Source organism: Oenanthe melanoleuca, chromosome Z (genome assembly GCF_029582105.1).
Source record: "Oenanthe melanoleuca isolate GR-GAL-2019-014 chromosome Z, OMel1.0, whole genome shotgun sequence".
In the NCBI taxonomy this organism is placed as follows: domain Eukaryota; kingdom Metazoa; phylum Chordata; class Aves; order Passeriformes; family Muscicapidae; genus Oenanthe; species Oenanthe melanoleuca.
Genome location: NC_079362.1, coordinates 55,468,058 through 55,484,946, shown reverse-complemented (window position 1 = coordinate 55,484,946; position 16,889 = coordinate 55,468,058). Strand labels below are relative to the sequence as shown.

General features: G+C 37.6%; 1 protein-coding gene across 1 annotated transcript in view; it reads left to right on the top strand.

The window, feature by feature from the left end:
* LOC130265487 (microtubule-associated serine/threonine-protein kinase 4-like) overlaps positions 1 to 16,889 on the top strand; it is a 109,104-nt gene that overhangs the window by 76,611 nt on the left and 15,604 nt on the right. The window lies entirely within an intron of this gene.

The window sequence follows — 16,889 nt, the reverse complement described above, 5'->3', positions numbered from 1 at the left end:
AGTGCCCTGTATACTGCCCTATACTTTTCTTCAAAGAATTATGGTAATATAGTTCTTGTATAAAGAAAGAAAAAAATCCATGAATGCTTTGCCTCACCCTTTCTCCTTCCTTTTGCTGGTCATTAAAACTTTGTTGATCCATATCTGCTTTCTAGAGGAAGCTCATTTTTGGGTTGTTTTGGGTTTTTTTAAACACAGTATTCAGGATGAAGGCAGCTATGGTCAGCCAATGTTGAACAGATATCACCATGACACTTTTTCATATCATACTGATAGGTAGATGACTGGTTACTCCATGATCTGTCTGAAGTAGTATTTCACTTCAAATGCAACAAATCTTCACCTATAAATCTAATCCTGTCTTCTGCTTGGTGGTGGTGCTGTTTGTGGCTCTTTAGGGCAGATACGGCTTTTTTTTGAGGACTCCACACTTACTACAAACATTTAATTCTATTGGAGGTTTTATGCTTTGAGCCCTAATATTTTCCAGGGAATTAAGTGTCAACCTTTGTATTTTGCAAATTGTGAATGAAGTATTTGGATTATGTGTATAATTGTAATGACAAAGAAAGTAGATGAATAGTCAGAAATTAATTTAAATTGCATCAAACCCACATTTTTTTCTTCTTTTTTTATTTGGGAATAAAAAAAAATATTTCTTCTAAACTAACTAAATTTGAAAAGGACTCTATTGCTGTTTGATGGTCTGTTTCTATCTGCACAACTATTAGTGGGCATGCTGCTAGCAATATTGTGCTTTTGTTTTGCTGTGATGCTTAAACTATAGGAAGAGGAGGATGCGGCACCATTTCGACAGTAAGTACTTTAAATGGTCATAAAACAATAGACTAATGAAAAATTCAGTGAGCCCTGCTTCCTTAAGGCCCTTTAACTCATCACCTGTATAGTTTTATGGCATATCTGTCTGCCACAGACTTCTTCCTTCCTGTCTCTCCACGTCTTTTATCTGTGCCTGACTGCAATTTCTTTCATGCTAGTGCAAAAGCAGGCAAGAGCCATCGAAGCAGATTTGAGCAGATTGTGCACAGGGTGGAGGTGTAGGTTCCTCAGAAGTATTTATTTCTTATCTGGAACTGCTGATCAGACTTGCCTCCTCAGGAGGTTAATGCTAGTATCATATAGGCAGAGCTCTTCTCAAGCCTCCTTTGACAAATGCTTTGCTGTCAGGCTTTTGAAGGGCTCTGGTCTTTGCTTAAAAGGGCCATAAGTTAGGGATCACTCCCTCTCCTTGCATACTTTTCTCTTCCCCTTGATTCTGTCATTTGTCACAGTTGAATTTTGGAAGCCTATTGTTAGATTTTAGTAATTGGAAGTTTTTAATAATAATTAGGATAGTTTACCCTTATGTTGAAGAGATGAAGAATTTTCATGTAGCTGTTCACAGTCTGAGTTGAATTACTTTAAATGTATTGTCTTGCTCATCTGAGAAATTATTAGCTTGTTATTAATTCTTTCACTAGAACTGATCATTCTCACTTGGGTTGATAGTCAGCTGAAATGGATCTGTCTGAGTAGCGATTATGAGCCAATACAGACAAGAATGACAAGTGAACAGGTCAAAGATACATGCTAGTGTTTAGTGCAATTGAAAGCAGGGTACAAAAGATGTAATTTTTTTTTCTTGTTCTGTCAATAATTTATTAAAAATTCAGAAAATCTCATACTGGTTCACAGGTGTAAAACCTTTCTGTGGGAAATGGTAGGGTTTTTTTTACAGAATATTGATTAAAAATGGGCTGCAGGTGTTGCTTTAGGGTAGAGTTCAATAGCTGTGCATGATTCACTCCTGTAGTATAGGCAGCTGGACTATTAAAAATTAAAAATTCATTAAAAATTATAAATTAAAAATCCAGTTTCTGTGTAAACCCACAGAACTGGGTTAAAGATGTATAGGAGAAGACTGATTTTATGATGAGTGGGTAGTGTATTGGATTTGATGTTAATAATTAATTCACAGAATCACAAGATAATCTAAGTTGGAAGGGACCCAAAAAGATCATAAAGTCCAACTCATGGCCCTGCAGAGGACAACCCCATAAATCACACCATGTGCCTGAGAGCATTGTTCAGTGCTTCTTGAGCTCTGTCAGGCTGGTGATGCGACCACTTCCCTGGAAGCTGTTCCAGTTCCCAACCACCCTCTGGGTGAAGAATCTTTTCCTGATATCCTGGTAAACCTACCCTATTACAACTTGAGGCCATTTCCTTGGGTCCTGTCACTGCTCACCAGAGATGAGAGATCACTGCCTGCCCCTCCTCTTCCCCTCATGAGGAAGCTGAGACTGCAGTGAGGTCTCCCCACAGCTCAGAGGCAGCTGAGTCATACTTGTGTTACTCTTCAGTTTCTGTCATGAGCATTTCGAACTGTCCATGACAAACAGATTCTGTGGTGATGAAGCAGACAATGGGAGTCTGCACAGAGAATTAGTATGGACTTAAAAACATGAAGAAAATGATGCAGAATGTCTTCAACACTGAATAGAAAAGGAAAGCTGAGTTGAGGGGTGGTTCTTGCTTTGGGATGTTTTTATGGATCATGTTGTTCTGGTCAGTTTCTTCCTCTCCGTGGTCAGTAATATGTGCTCCTGGAAGGCAGTTCAGGGTTTGACTTCTGCAGGAGTGTAGGGAAACTGTGGTAGAGCTGGTTTATCTGACTCCTTGCCCTGTAGGCTGTCAGTCATCTCACTCGACTTCAGGCACGTTTTCAGGGTAGCATGTATTGGGAGTTAACATGAAGTTGCTGCCTCATTCAGTGACCAAAGTTTAGGGGTCATTCTCCTGTTCTCTACCAGTCCCCTGCCACTCTATAAGTATTTTCACATACCATTTGTAAACTTACTGTTTTGACTTTTCCAATTATTACTGTGAGAAGTATTTTTGAAAAATGCTTCAAAATAAATTGAAATAAAGCAAATTTTGTTAAGTTCTCATTGTAATAAGCTGATATGCTTTAAATTATGATAACAAGTCTGAAACTGAGCAATTAATTAGTGTTCTGTAGGCAGGAAGGTATTTCGTGTGACACAGATTGAATGAAATTCTTAAATGAAATTAATATTTTCTAGTTAGCTTCATATATAAAAACAGTGGAAGCCTAAGCATAAAGTATCTCTATGATACATGATGATACATGATGATACATGATGATAAATGTGTAGATGAAAGGAAAATAATTTGCCCAAATTAATTGGGCAAAATTTCTTCACATTTGGCTTTGTCATGGTTTAGTGTCAAACTCCTGTTATGGGTTTCATTGGTTTATTGCTTGTTTGGCTGTATGGTGTTCTTTTTCCTAATTTAAAAAAAGAAAAAAGGTAGTCTCTTGCTTTAAGGAGCAGGAAGTCTTTAGTTTTGTTTATGTGTTCTATATAAATTAAAAAAAAAATATCTTTGTGCCACAAGAAAGGTTTCTCACAGTCCAGAGAGCTTTCCAGACAGCATATTTCATTACTACTTTATGGTAACTTGCTCTATCAAATATTCACATAATAAACATGCACTATAACCAGGATCCTCAAATGAAATATGTAGATTATAATACACTTGGCTTTTAAATTCAGTCAGGACTGGATGTGTGATTTCAGCTTTACAGCTGAGTTTAGATTGGCTATTCCTTCTGTTGTGTGACATGAGTATACAGCATGCAGTAAATCAGGCTCTGAAAGGCATGTGGTTTTGTGTAGGAAATGGGAAAGACATCAGTGAAATGACTATTAGTTTAATAATGGATCGTCTTTTAGTACTTGGAAATAATTTCCAGTAACATCAAAACTAGAAAAGCATTAAAACTTACCTTTGTGAATGGCTTATGTCCCTTCCTACTATGAAGTGGAGGGATGTTTTATCTAGGTATGACTGGAAACATTTGCTACTTTTTAGCATATTTTATTTTTTATGGGATTTACCTCTTGATTTCTTTCCCCTCTAAACCAGGCATCAACCCTGCAAACTGCCTTCCCCAAAACAACAGAAGACTGAATTTGCAAACATCTGCACTTTGATTGCTTTTTATTGCCATTTTATCAGTGTTAATTTGCAAGAATGGCCTTATGGAAATTGAGGGGGGCTAATTATATAAAGTACTGGTTTATAAGTTGGATTGCTGAAAGGAAAAAATCTAAGAAATGTTCAATGTCTATGAAAGACAGTTCTACTTCCTCAGAAAGAGTTTTGCCTCTTGCTTTCTTTTAAATAGTATAATACTGAAAATGAGTAAGTGTGTCTTTGTTAAATATGCCATTAACTTCAGCTAAATTGACATAATGTTGACAGTTATTATGAGAACTGTTTCAAAACTAATTATACTAATTAGAACTTAACTAGCAGTAATTGCATGTGTTCAAGCAGCACACCAACACCCTTTTGTGTATTTTATTCCCCAGATGTAAGACAGCCATTTGTTGTCTGAGAAGCTGCAAAATTACAGCATAGATAATAAATGATTGTGAACAAATAAAATACATTCTTTAGAAGCACTAATTGGTTAGATAAGCGAATGACAGTATCAATTGTGCTTAGCCAGCCTACATAATTTAAAAAAGGCTTTTAATTAAATGTTTTATTTTGGAATTGTAGGAAATTTTTCTAATCACTAGTTGTCTGTGTTCGGTTTTATCTAATGAATATCAGGTGTAGCTGAACTTATTTTTAAGTAAACTTCCTTGAAAGCAAAAGCAAACTGCATCTGAAATTTGGGTTGCTTTAAGTTTTAGTTCTTTCAGGGATTTTAGTTCTTTTCCAGGGATCAGATTTTCAATGCTTGAGTGTGAGCAGCTAATTAATACTCTGAAAGTTAATGCAGAGCAAGTGCAATGATGGCACTTTTGAGAAGCACAAAAACTATATAATAGAAATTTTCCAGAGTAACTAATCTTGGTTTGTTATCTCGAATCTCTCCAAAATAGTTAGCTAGACTTTAGAAACACTGTCTGAACTGAGGAAATTACTTGAATGCTAACCCACTATATAAAGTTGAAAACCATATTCTTATTTAACTTAAAAAAAGCTTAACACTTAAGAGTAATTACTGAAAATCTTTTTTGAGTATGAGTTTTTTATTCCTATGAAATTCTAAATTTGTCAAGCAATGATAGCAAGATTTCTGTGCTTCAATTGCTTCTAACTTTTAAGACTAGTAAGTTCTTCTCCCTTGTGTATTTTATTCCATTAATTTCTTACCCCTGAATATGTATTTGCATTCATATTTCTTTGTCTGTATTTGCCTTTTAACAAGCACTTAATTACAATTCTAATCCAGTAGATAGATCTAATTTTGTAGTAGCAAGAGGGAGGTGAACATGCATCTTCCTAGGCATGCCTATATGCTTTGTATTTGTACACAGCAAAAGGCTGGCATAGACCTGGTCCAGAGCTGTGAAACTATAGTACTTGGACAAGCTAATGTAAGAAGCTGGTGACTGGGTATTCTTTTTCATAAATATAAATATATCTCTACTTAGCTCTATCATTGTTTTTTAAAATAGTCATGGTGTACTTCAGTTGAAAACAAAACTATAGATTCAGTTGCTTGATAATTCTATATACTGAATCCTTTCCTAAGTCATCTGATTAAAACTAGTGGCTTTATTAATTCTTATAATTTCCTTGCTCATTCTTGGATGTGGATAAAATACAGATGTGAGAGTGGCTGGGGTTACCGTTTCTCCCAGAGAGAGCTTGTGATTTCCCAGAACTGAGAACACAACTTGTGCTGCAAATGATGGTTTGTTAAAGAATACTGGGAAAAGTAAGTAAAATAACCATCTCTCAGAGAAGACTAACTTTGGTTAAAAAGTCCTATGAGCATATGCAGTGTGTTTTTCAAACACACCTCCTTTGTGGTGAAGTAGGGCTTCCAGCTGACAGGATATACTGAGCATGAGAGAGAACTGAAAGGGGATGTTGCACAGTTTATTAGAGTTGAATGTAGGTATAACCCCCTTCTGTGTCCTGTTAATGGTACAGAATGGGTAGAGATCGAATACATGTAGGAGCTAACCTATACATCCCTGTTTTGCATGAATATGTTTCTGTTTTCCAGATGTCCCATATAATAGTCTTCCTTCACAGGAAACTTACCCTGAATGGTGAAAAGGCTCACTAGAACCAGTTTCTAGTTCAAGAATCTAGGGCTGTTAAAATTTTAGTCAGCTAAGAACGCCTTTGTTTCTTCTAGGTTTTTGTTTGGTTTGTAGGACCTACACATCTGAGATTGGTGAGATAGGTTAAATATAGTGCATCACCTCTGGAACTGAAGCTTCTGACTGTGTGTTAGTAGTGGCTCTGAGTAAGGGCTTATTCTTGTCTGCTGTAATATTTGAGTTTAAAATGTCATCTAGAGTTGTGTTGCCAGTGTCATTAGAAAGTGGGAAAAGGGGAAGTGTTACAAAAGTGAGGCAGTGAACTTTTCACCCAGGTAAAATTTGCCACATGAGAAACAAAGGAGTAGTGGTGTTTGGCCGTAAAACTACGTGACCAGGAGAAATCAATGTGTAATCATTTATAGTGTTTGAAGTTCAGATGCCTTTCTGGGAATAAAACTTCCTTGGCTTGTTGTTCGACTTTGCTTAGAGGATAACTGCATAAAATTATAATCTGTGATTAACAAGGGATAAAACTCCAGAATATAGTGATGAACTTCTTTGGCCTTGGATCAAAAACTTCTGCAATTCCTTAAAAGATTTATGGATGTGGAAATGGAAGGGAGATAAAGAGGTTAGAAAGGACATGAAGAACAGGAAAAAACTGGCAAAATGACTGACATTTGCAAGGATTGAGGAAAATTTAACCATAATGCTGTCTCCTCTTCCATGTTGTCTCCTGTTCTGTCTGGTCACAAAAAGCAGACTGTTGCAAGTTCATTGTCTCTCAGTTAGCATATTAATAGAAACACTGATGCATCTATAACTTTTAGCATTTAATGAGAAAATAGTAATGAACAAGTAGCAAGGACACCTTCCTTTGCTCAAGGAGTGTGTGCCCATGTACAAATCTAATTTGATTGGTCTGATTTCCAGTCTCAGAAGCATGTAATGAAAGTTAAATTAATTTCAATCACAGTTCTGTCTTTAAAATAAACTAAGATAAAGTGGGCATGGATATAATAATGTGATGAGTGTAGGAAAACTACTGTCTCTACTTCTATTTGCATTCAGGATCTGAAATGAGAAGTGTTGGTAACCTCAAAGTGAGAGCTCCCTGTGAGGTGTGGGTGAGCAGTAGTAGATGAGGGTGTTGTTTGGTCTTCTTATAAGGCAGTTACAATTTCTTTGAAGGTTCTTAGCAGTCTTAGAAATTTGGTACTCATGCATAATTAGGACAGCTTGATTACTTAAAAAAAGCAGTAGAGGACAAGATACTGTTCCACAGACCTCAGTTTTAACAGTGATACTCTGTATTGTTGAAGTTAATTTTTAGTGTTGTAAAAATGTTCTTCCTAGTGCTGCTATTGCTACAGAAAACCCGATCTCTGCTTTGGTAGTTTCAGTTAACAAAAATGAAAATAGTGAAATTCTTTGAACTTCCTAATAAAGCTTTGCCTAAAATGATGGGATTGTTTGGAAGCTGATGAGGCATATTCCTTTCTAATAATTTTTTTTTGCTGTGGGGCATCTTTCTTATGTTAAAGGATAACTAAACAGGGCACAATTCTAAATTGATGAAATAATATTTTTATTTTCCTTCCTGTAAGCCGACACGTTCTCATTTCTGTGGCAGTTGCAAAAGTGACTGTAATGTAGCAGAGGATGGAAGCAGACAGTGTGGAAGCAATAGCTCTCATTCCTCAAGCTGAAGTACTCCCTTGGTTCTGATCATAGCTGTAACTCTCAAAACAAAGAGACTCAAACTAAAGTTGAATGCCACTGCTGACTTACAGGCACTGGAGCAGGGTGGGAAAGTCTAGATCTCTGGTGGGAATGAACATTCCTCCTCGTTTGTTTGTTTATTTATTTATTTATTTAAAGTTCCACAAAGCAAGGGTATCTAGCAAAAATTTTTCTGAACACACAACAGAGTATTTTTGTGTTGGATGGTGCATTGCTGTTTCTAGTCTCTTAGAGTTTTAGGTTTAAAAGCAGCTGCTGTTTTACTGACCTCAAACTTTAGGTGGGTTGACTGACGCAGTTGGCTTTGACACATGCTGCTGGGTATTTGCAACTCTGGTTTTTAGTCAGACTTTCTCGTTCACTCTTGTGAAACCAGATGTGTTACTGTAAAATACTGCAAAATAGTTTTGTCCTGTGGAGGCAGGTGGGAATGTGGACGGATATTTTTACGATACCTTGCCTGTTAGTATTCTTGCAGTCTATCCCTTGTTTTGATGCATGATGATTTGAATTGTTCTGGCTTCACTGATGTGGCATGGTCATCATGTCTGCTTCTCTCTTCTGTGCCCTGCCACAATGGACTGCTGATTTTTAGCATCAACTCTTTTGTTGTCTCAGTAAAGCTAGGAAGTATTGTGTTGTTGTTTTCTTTTTTCTTTTATTACAGTATGCCCAATTGTGGTACATATGTCTCTATCCAATTCTATCAGATTTTTAATAAAGCAATAGTGTAGTAAAACAATTTCGTCTATTAGGGATTTTTTTCATGGTATTGTGGAGATTAAGAAACTAGGTAAGTGCTCAAGTTGACCTAATATCACTTGAGTAAAAGATATAATAATCAGCAGGAGATTGGTTAACTGCTACTCTCTCATGAATACATTTAACCTCTTGATCATTCTGGAATAGCTGCAATTATGTGATGCAATGGAAGATACTCAGTATTTGGTCAGTTAAACTCAGAAATGATGGTTTGCTTTATAAAGCATGGAATGATTTCATAGTAATAATATACACTTGGCTGATCACAGATTCCTTTTTCTGTCTGTTAGGTTGTCTGTTTGAGAGAGGATGGAGGTGGTAAGAAACAAAGTTGAATTATGAGATTGCCTGTTGTAAATGAGGGAGGAAAAATCAGGTTAAGTAAGAGAACTAGCCTACAGCTGAAGTGGAGCTGGATCTCAGTGTATTTCCTTATTCTCATAACATTTTTTCTTTCTATAAAAGCATATCCCGGACAAACATTCCTAGCATGATATTGCTTTCCCAGAAACCTATATCAGTGAATAAATGTTTTTGATATGCTTGTTATATGTCCTCTACCTATTAATATGGGGTTGCAAGTAGTGATTGTTAGGAGAATGTTCCCTTTTATTCCAGACTTCGTTACTTTGCTGATATGTAATGGAACTTCTGTCTGAAGGATCAAGACTTCAGCAAACTAAACTATCTTCTGAATTAATTTGAATTTTGAAAGGCAGAACTATTGCTCTCTAATGAAGGAGAGTGTTTTTGTAAAGCATCTGAACCATGTATAGTGAATCTTATAGTGGAAGAAACAGGCAAAACACATTAATAAGAATTATGAGAGAGAAAGTACATTAATATATTATCTCATTGAAAAAATACTGCATTATTGCAAATGTTGAGATTAAATGCTTGTAAAAAGGAAAATGAGGCATCAAAATAAAGGAGACTAGACACAGCATTGCTCAGAGTGATCTCAAAACAAGAACTTAAAGCTTACCAAAGTTTAACAATATTGGTTGGAATGGAGCTTGTCTACTACTGATTTCTCCTGAGAATCAAACTTCTAAATGTCTAACAGGGATTATTCAGAAAATAATTGCTATTGCTGCTTTGCCATGAGATTTTTTTTTTTTAAGAATTTGATTCCTTTTCTATATACAGAATCTGAAATACTCCAATGAGCTGATTGTTAGGAAGGCCTCAACTCAGAGGGCTTTTAATTTGTTCTCTGAAAACATAGCTATATTCATGGCACTTCAAATTCTAAGATTAAAGGTGGCATAGCTCCCATGTGTTTGATATTAAGCTTTCTTTGGGGAGCTACTGAGACAAATAGTTCAGCAACTTTTGGGAAAAGGGAGACCATTATATGATTATACGTGTATCTCAGTCGTTGTTGAAAGGAGATCCATGAGAGATATTGACTAGACTCATGATGTGCCTGTCTTTTCAGAGAGAAATTTCTTTTATGCTTTGTGTAATTATGGAAACTTAAAGTTGGAGGGCTGACTAGCTGACTATCTTTTTTGAATCTGATCTAGCTATGCCTTTTGATGGAGAAAGAAACACGGTATTTGATGGAAAAGGCAAAATGGACGAAGCTGGCATGTCCGTTGTGAACCCTGTGTCACTGAAAGAGAAATTGATAACCTTTTAAAATAACTTACTTGAAAAATTGGTTTGCTTCTGCAAGTTATTTTTCTTGTAAGATTTTCATGATGGATTGATTACTTAAGGTAATGAATTAGCCCTCTGAATGAGTGGTGAGCCCAGAAACAAGTTGGTGCAAGTAGGATTTTATCCTGCATGTGGCAAGAAGACTGAGTGTGTACCTACACCCTCCATGGAATGTGACCATTCCTGCATGTGTAATGGTGACTGTTGGCAAGGTATACATGCTTTCATGGGATAAAGTACTTTATTTTCAAGAACCTTAAAATGTAAGTAACAGAATCAGTAATATTTTTTTTTATTAAGAAACAGCAGCAATCAACCCTACTTCCTTAAGTGTAATAAATTGTTGCACCTGTCTGCTAACCTGTGGTTTGCAATTTGTGTAGGTTTGTCAGCTCTAGGAGAAGAGAATTAGAGTTTTCCTAACTGAGGAATCTCAATTTTTCCCTGCTTGTGATCTGTATTCTTAGTAATAAACAGTGAGAATAATAAACTGTCTCTTAATGCATCGCTGGACCTGGTAGTTGGAGTGCATCTTGGATACACAGCAAGCCAGCATGGGTTCCCTGAATGTGTGTTTGTGTGATGTGGTAAAGTAGAACACAAATTCAGTGGTGCTCTATCAATCCATGCAGTGATTACTGCCCAGAAATCATTATTTCTGAAGCACAGAAGAGATGTAAATGGAGTAATTCACTTTGTGTGTGGGGATAGGTTGTAATACTGAAGGAGGATAGAGGAAAAAAAATGGTGAGAACTCATGGTTTTATTATCAGGCTAGCAATGCCTTCTCAGTGCTGTTGCTGGAGACTCAGAGGTGCCTTGAAGACATTTGGCTGGTGGAGCTGTTTTCTTCTGGGAAGTGGTGGTTATCACATTGCACCCTGAAAGAGAGTTGTTGGTTTCACATGGAGCATTTATTCCCTACCTTTTCTAGGCCCTTAGGAGGGAAATTAGGCAAATGTATTAAGGAGCATAAATGGCTTTATAGATGAAATACTGTAACCTTTCCACTTTGAATAATGAAATATGTGTTGCTCACAATGTCTAAAATTGTATATAAAGTCCTTTGCCTTGTTAATGTAGTTAATTAGGATGTTGGGGATGTAACTTGGTTCTGTTAAATTCATTGGTTTCTCAGAAATTCAATGTATGTTAATAATTATTAATAAATTGGCTTTCTCAAATTTAGGCAAGGCAACTTTATCTTCTAACACTCTGAAGTGTGGGAATTGTATTCTCAATTTCTTAAAAGTAGTGTGCAACTTCATATGATCTCATTGCATAGCTTCTATGGGCAAATAAAGTCTTGGAAAATAAATAATGAAAACTGAGTGGTGGACTTTCATTACCCCATTCAAGTAGTTTGTGATAAAGCTGGCCTATATTCCCACACTGACTGAATATCTTGAATACTCTTTTCTGTTAATACTGAAACAACAACCTTTCCTGTAGTCGTATGATAAACTTCTGGAAAAATATATTGCAGAGGTGCAGTTCTGTTTTCTAGCCTAGATGTACAGATTGAAGAGGTGTCTGCAGCTTTGGGCAGATTTCAGCATCCCTTATCTCAGTGATGGTATTAAGTTTTGGTCTGTCAATTTTTGCTGCTAATTTTGGTGGGACATCTTACTTCCAGTGCTGTAGCCGATTTCAGTGATAGTTCACAAATAACAGAGGTCCCAGAACTTGAAGGAATAAGAGGCAGAAGGATAGAGTTGTTTCCATAAACTTTTTCTCTTTAAATATGGATGGTTTGATGTGGATAAATATGTATGGGACAGTTGAAAACTTCTGGATGATGTTTTTAGGGATTTTTTGTGTATGTGTATGTAATTGAAAAAAAAATGCACTGTGTCTGCATATGATGTTTGAAATTCAGTGTAAAATATTCCTTTAGGAACTGAAACTGTTTTCAGAATACTACATAACAGGAATGTTGTCTAGATCACTTCTTAATTATATGCAAAGTATGATTGTTTTGGCGTGGAACATAAATTTGGCTTGATTTCTTTTCTGATCATTCAGAAAAATAACCTTGAGCTTCTTTGTGGAATTGTACTGTTGTCTTCCCTTGACAGTTTATTCTTAAAACTATTACAGAAGCACAGAATAAAGTGGCTGGGAAGGGACACACAAGGACCAGTGAGTCCAACTCCTGGTCCTGTCCAGGACACCCTAAGAATCACACCATGTGCATGAGAGCATTGTCCCAATACTTGTGGAACTCTGTCAGGCTGTGACCACTTCTCTGGTGTCCTGGGTTGGTGTTGTGTCTGCTCCTCTCCCGCCCCCACACCTCTCTGTCTGCATGGAGCTGCCGCCGGTGCCCTTTCCCCCCCCGGGGGGATGGTGCCCCGGGGCTGGGCTGCTTGGCTTGCCCTGCTGCCCCGGCTGCTGCTGCTGCTGCTGCGCTAGCTACCCCGGCCGCTGCTTCTGCCCCGCTGCTTCTGCCCCGCTACTGCTGCTCCGGCTCTGCCCCGGCCGCTGCTTCTGCCCCGCTGCTGCTACCCCGGCCGCTACCCCGCTGCTTCTGCCCGCTGCTGCTGCCCCGGCTCTGCCCCGGCTCTGCCCTGGCTGCTGCGTTTCCCCTCCCCCTTTCTCTCCTTCAGCTCCAAGATCTGTACCAGCTCCGAACGGGACCTGAGCATCAGAGACTGCCTCCGGAGCCTGCCCAAGAAGCTTCTCGCCCTTCCCAGCAGCGACCGTCTCTCACTTCGGTGAAAACAGTTCTTTTGTCATCTGGGATTGTACTTTCCTGTTGCTGGGAAGTGTTTTTTCTTGTGTTTGTTAATAAACAAGTTTTTTCCACTTTTCCCCCCGAGTAAAATTCTCTCCGAGCCCAGTGGGGGGGAGGAATTGTGAGGGGGGGCTTATTCTGGGGGGCTCCTTTGGAGGCTTTCCCCCAGTTTTGTCCTAAACTTGGACATCTGGGGAGCCTGTTCCAGTGCCCAGCCACCCTTTGGGTGAAGAACTCTTTTTTTCTAAATCCAACCTAAGCCTCCCCAGCAGCTTCATGCCTTTTCCTCAAGTCCTGTCACTGGTCATGAGACTAAAGAGATTGGTACTTGTCCCTGAGCTGCCTCTTGTGAGGTTGTTGCAGACTCTCTCCTCGGTCTCCTCTCCAGGCTGAATGGACCAAGTGACCTCAGCTCTGCCTCTGGCTTCCCCTACAGACCCTTCTCCAACTTTGTTGCTCTTCTTTGGACACTCTCCAACAGCTTTATGTCTCTCTTATACTGCAGTACCAGAACTGCCCCCAGCACTGGAGGTGGGGCCACCCCATCTCAGAGCAGAGCACTGCGACAATCCTCTCCATTGCCTGGCTGTGATGCTCTCCCTGGTGCCCCCAGGACATGGGTGTCCCTCCCAGCTGCCAGGGCATGGCTGGCTCATGTTCAGCTTGCCATGGACCAGAACCCCAGGTTCTTTACTGTGGGGCTACTCTGCATTCAAAACCACAAAAGTAGTGTTTGCAGGAGTTAGTTTCAAAACCATCGTAACTACAACATCCAGGAGGACATGCTGTGGTATACTCTAATTGTTCTCTCTTCTCTAATGTGCTTAGAGCAAGGCTGCATAAAAATTAATGTTAAATGCTTCCAGGTATGTGTAGTTGTAGTTTAAGCACTTACCTTGACTTCTGAAATTATGGCAGTTGAAATATTTTAATTTTTCTAGTACGTTAGTTGAATAGCAAAAATACGATGAAAAGCTCTCTTTTTACCTGTGGTGGAAAAAAGTTCCTGTTATTTTGGATTGCAGGTTATCAGAAAATAAGGCAATTATTTCATTGCTTGTTATCTATTCTAAGCATATGAATTTTCACATTTAGGAAGAAAATAATTATTTTTAAAACTCAATGATGGTGAGTAGATACTGTAGAGCATTTAAAGTATTGGAAATAGCCCTGACAGAGGTAGATTTAGGGGCATAGTACAAATGAGTTTTTTCATGGTGCATAATTAATATGATTTATCATATGCTACCACCATGTGTAGTATGAGAGTGGCAGCCACACATGGGATATGTGTATGCATAATATTAAATTTAAATTAAATCTGCATTGTAAAACTCTAGTTTCATATTCCTATATAGATTTGCATGCTTAGGTTTTTATCTGGTTGATTGGCTGATTTCAGTAATGACAGCGATTTCTAAATTTTCCTGGTTTTGTCAACCAGTATTATTTTCTAAGTGAATCTGTATGAATAAAGCAAAAACTTGGCAGTTGAATGAGGATAAAAACTTTCTAGATTTATGTAATTGTCCTGAAAACTATCTTCTACAATGTTTTTTTGCATCTTTCAATAAACATGGACTTAGGAGTATGTATCTAAATTAATTTTGAAACATCCTTCTCATTTAATCAGGTCAAATGCTTCATTTGTAGGGGAGAAAAATTTTTGGCAAATTTTGAGCTTGATTACTGTTGTCCTAAAATAATTTTGCCTTCCCTGATGGGGTGAGGAAAAAAAACTTTTTCATACACTGTACAGGTTTTATTTTGTGGTGCATGCGCAACTGAACTGTGCCTTTCTGCTACAAGTGATGTGAAAGAATATGTGAGGCATTTTGCTGTATCTAGTATGTATAAATATAAGGATAATTATATTAAAATGTTTCCAAGAGCATGGATTTATCTTCTAGAACACAAATTCTTCCATACCACAATCTTATCTGCCATGGTTTTGATGGTAATTATAAATAATAATCTGAAAATAATTAAAACCTCCAGAAAAAACTATCAGGGTATATGCATTTTTAAACAGGAAGATGCACTTTTGGCAAGAACTAAAGATATTCATAAATTGTGAGAAAATTCAGTGATTGCTTTCCTTCTTAGGTGCAAAACTCTGCCTTTCAGTTCCTTCCAAAGCACTTTTATAAAAAAGCTAGGAAAATGCCACTATTAGGATTGACAGTGAATGCACTTCTCACTGAAAGGTAGTTTTATATTCTTCTATTTGGGATTTATCTCATCTTCCACTGGAAGGCAGTCTTCTCTTTGTTTCGTTCTTCTCCCTTCCAGTATTACTTTAGGTAGCTGTACTGATGACCTTCAGCATATTGCAAAACTTGTTACACTTGCACCCACTGGTTGGATAGTTTCTTCATGTGTGTTTCTGTGCTTTGTCTGCCTATAATCCTTCCTGTGAATTATCCTCTTATGAAATTATAGCTTCTTTGATACTTGAGGTATTTTGTTAGGTTGTGGACTTTTTGTATCTGTGCTTGTCAGTGACACATTACTTGACCGTACGACTGTCTTGTGCTGTTGTTCCAATAATGACCTCTGAGCTTGATGTCATGGGGTACTTTTAATTAATACATATACAGTTAAATATACAGTTAGATAGGCTGAAATGATGGACTGAATGTTGGACTAAAGATAAGTACACCTCAGTATTATGTAATTTTAAAGGAACTGATAAATTGAGCATTAGGAAATTTTGTATTTCAGTGATTAAAATAAAACTTGTGCAATATGTATAAAAATTGGGTGAAAAATACAAACAACCTTGCAGCTGAAACTTGCAGTGTGTCATGAGAGACAAATGGTAAGATTTTGCCTCTCACCCCTGAAACCTGATGGTCTTTGGTTAATTCATTTTTGCCACCCTTACTGGAAGCATGCAACAGCATTTAGATTGTCATTCACTTGTCTGTGTCATTTTTGGAAACAGAAACACACAAGAGATACTATGTGAAGACACATGGATGTGAATGATTTGGATAAAGTTTTAAAGTGTTAGAAGAAGAAGGAAGATGACATTTTGAAATGGAAAAGGAAAATCAGGAATATTGAGAACCCGTGGGAGATTATGTAACATTTTTTCCCTGTGTTTTAAACAGATGAGGGGATCTGGTCACTTTTCAGTTTGATTCTGTAAAGCAAAATGTTTTCACTAGGGTCAGCATGCTGCTTGAGGAGATGCTAGTCTTGAAAAATGAATTCAGGAGGGATGAGTAGCGTTTATTACTGAGGAAGGCAGGATGGTCTCATACCCCCTTCTGGCCTACAAATTTGTAAATCTCTCAGTGTGTTTGATTTTCCTTGTCTCCCTCTTGTGGAACTGGAACTTTGGTCAGTATGAGTATCTCCTTTCTTAAATGAAATACTGCTCTAATGCTGTAACTGAAGTCTGTGATGGCGAAGTTTTAAGCCATTGACCAAATGTGATGAATACATTTGGAGTTGGAGACATGGAGGGACCGGGAAGAGGAAACATGTTCAGGTAATGTCACCATGTAACTTAGATAAACATTGACTTTTTAGAATGTTTTTTTAGAATAATACAATTGGAAGTATCAGAGAAATGTAGCTTAATAGCTGAAATTATATTTTTTAAAAATTGTAACAAGTGCAAAACAATAATATCAATGCGTTTCAGTTCTGTAAAGAAGAGCTGAGGATTGGGGCAGGGAATACAGCAGCCTTTTCTTTTTCTGTTCTTTAGACAAGCTGTTACTGCACAGCGTTATCTTTTCAGCAATCCTTCATTTTTTTTTTTGGTTCTAAATGCCTTTGCTCTTGGCAGGTTTTACTGCTATGGAATGTACATGGACTACTTCTCAAAATGATGCAATCTGACAGGAAATCAATATTTCTTTTTC